Consider the following 2836-nt stretch of genomic DNA (forward strand, 5'->3'; position numbering starts at 1 on the left):
AATTTCACCAGTGTAGGGGCGGGACATCATCGGAAGGAAAGACAATTACCGTCTCACTCAACCAGTGACATATGTGTGTGTGTGTGTGTGTGTGTGTGTGTGTGTGTGTGTGTGTGTGTGTGTGTGTGTTGTGGGGTGTGTGGTGTGTGTTTGGGGTGTGGTGTGTGTTTGTGTGTGTGTGTGTGTGTGTGTGTGTGTGTGTGTGGGTTTTATTGGGCGCGGTAGATTGACAGTGCACCCAGCGGTGTATATCCTGTCACAAGACCTGGCTCATGTTCCCATTGACTCTGTGCATCGCCTCCCGTCCAAATGCTCGTCCTCTATCTCGTCAGACGGTCTGCCCGTCCTCCATCGCCGGTACTGGCTAAAACGGTCATCTTCTTTTTCACCATGGCCCAGTAGTAACTTCCTGGCCGCCATTGGTACGCCACGCGGTGCGCCCAGTCCCGGCAACGGCCGACACCAACCAACTCCTCGCTCCCCCGACGTCTCTATCTTATGCTCCACTAGCTTCCTCACAAGTGCCCAGCTTTGCACCAGCCTGGCACCTTCAGGTCTTATTGGAAAGTTCGCTACCAACACTGTAACTAACTCCCTCCCCTGGTCCAACAATGCTCCGCACCGCTACGCCATCAGCCGCTGCAAGTTTTGGTTGGACTCCACGAGGCACCTCTACTCCACGCATCACTCTTGACATTCGACCCGGATTCTAGCTCTGTCCGGGGGCAAGTGCAGATAGGAACAGGCCTCATCCCCTCTTCTCCCTGCGGTGAATCGGTCCTTGATTGGACGATTCAGAGAGGGATGATCGTTCCGGCAAGGGTGGCGGACGGGGCGGCAGGCGGGTGGAGCCGCGGCAACTCCAAGAGAGTTAACATGATGCCTGATCCCTCATCATGTGGCTTTTGCATGGGCTATATTAAAGAGATGCAACCGCGCCCTGGGGTCCCATGCAATCTCGGCCGTCGGCTCTTCCGCGTTACCCGTACGGTTACGCGCCCCCCCTTTGTTTGATGCCACGATGCTATGTGCTTCATGTACTTCGTGCCCTACTAGCCTACTCTTCCTATGCGAATTTTCGGCATTAGGATGCCTCTGTGCAACACCTTCTGGTGAACTGTAACCCCAATCTTCGGGCGCGTGCTCGGACGTTGGCAGACCTTTACCTCCCGCGAGGGGAAGGGTGGTGTCTGGGGGGCCTTAAGAAGGCCTGCCTGTACGGTGTGCATAGAGTTGCCATTCTTTTGTTAGGTACTTGGTCCTGCATACCATCTGATGACTGCCACTCTTTGTCTTTAGGAAGAGGCGATAGGCAGGAGAGCCCCCTTGGCAGGCCTTCAGCCAGGTTCTGTCTAATAGCAGCTTGCTAGACATAACATCAAGTTCCCGTGATAGGAAGTACCTGGATAAAAGTTAGTCTTTCTTTTCTCCCTCACTGTGATGAATAGTCTTTGGTTTTTGACTATTTCAGAGGGATTTGAAGGACTTACTGGACAGGTACAGGTCCCCTCTACTCTCACTGAGGTGAAACTTTGGGGTGTTTCAGAGAGAAGAGGGATTTCAGCTTAACCTCAACCCTGCCAAAGAAACTGCCTGGAAAAAAGTCGCTCCTCTCCCTCACTGGTGATGGAAACAGTCTGTGGTTGGCTGTTTTCCAGGAGGTACGAAGGAGCTTACTTGGAACAGGTAGCAGAACCCAACCTTCTCTCACTGAGGTGAAACACCTTTGGATTGTTTTCAGAGATAAGAGGGATCCACCTCAAAAACCGTCCTGCTATAGTAAACCGATCCTGAAAAATGTTAATTTCTCTCCCTCACTGTGGTGAAACAGTCTGTGGCCAGGCTGTTTTTCAGAGGGATGAAGGAACTGACGGAACAGGTGCAGGACCCCCTCTTTTCTCAATGAGTGAAACAACTTGAGGCGTTTCAGAGAAAGAGGGATTCACTTTGAAAAAGGGGACAGGTCCCCTCTGAGGAGCGGAGAGACTGCCTGGAAAATTGCAAGAGCTCCCTTCCTCCTGAGGGAGTAGCCAGAAGTGTTCCCATTCATGATGTCCTTGTAGGTGGAAGGGGGCATCCCCTCTGGGATACTCCCAGAGGTGACACCTACCCACGGTGTTTTTCCGTGCGTGCCACCCTTGTGAGCTGGAGACGGGATGTCCTCGGAGGTTGAGCTATGCCGTGCACGGTACGCTCCGGCGGCTACAACACGCCTCTTTGGTCCTTCTATCTGGCAAGACAGGCGGCCTGATCCAGGCCCGGTCAGGTCAATTGCTGTCTCCCTCGGAGGCCTAGGGTCAGCAGTCATGTCTGCCGTGGTAGCCACACCGTCGTGTGTACTCAGTGCCATCGTCTAAATTGGCTGCGTATATTCCACTCATCACCCTGTTGCTGTTAGACAATTGTTCCTCTAGCCCTCACTTCCCCTTGTTGGACTCCGTGGTGGGTGGGGGGCGTGAGTGGATGAAGCACTAGCCAGTACAATGAAAATCTAATCTAACAAAAATCCCCACAGAAGACAGACCTTACTGTTGACGACCCGTGCAAGGCCCAGACCACGGCAGCCACCCTGCAGCCTACGTGCCTCCGGTGCAAAAGAACACCCCGAGCACGAGGATACATTCATGCCTGCTGCCAAGAACAAATAAATCATGTACAAACATGTTGTCCACCAGATTGTCCAACAGAGACTCTCGTGCTGGCCCCTCCAGGCCAGCACCCAGACCAGGAAGGTCTCTGGCCCCCCTCGACGACCGCCACTGACCCTGAATCAGGATCACCAGCTGAACCTAGCCGAACAGCTGGTGCCTCCACGAGCAAGCCCCAAGCCGACAGG

Source organism: Penaeus monodon, chromosome 17 (genome assembly GCF_015228065.2).
Source record: "Penaeus monodon isolate SGIC_2016 chromosome 17, NSTDA_Pmon_1, whole genome shotgun sequence".
In the NCBI taxonomy this organism is placed as follows: domain Eukaryota; kingdom Metazoa; phylum Arthropoda; class Malacostraca; order Decapoda; family Penaeidae; genus Penaeus; species Penaeus monodon.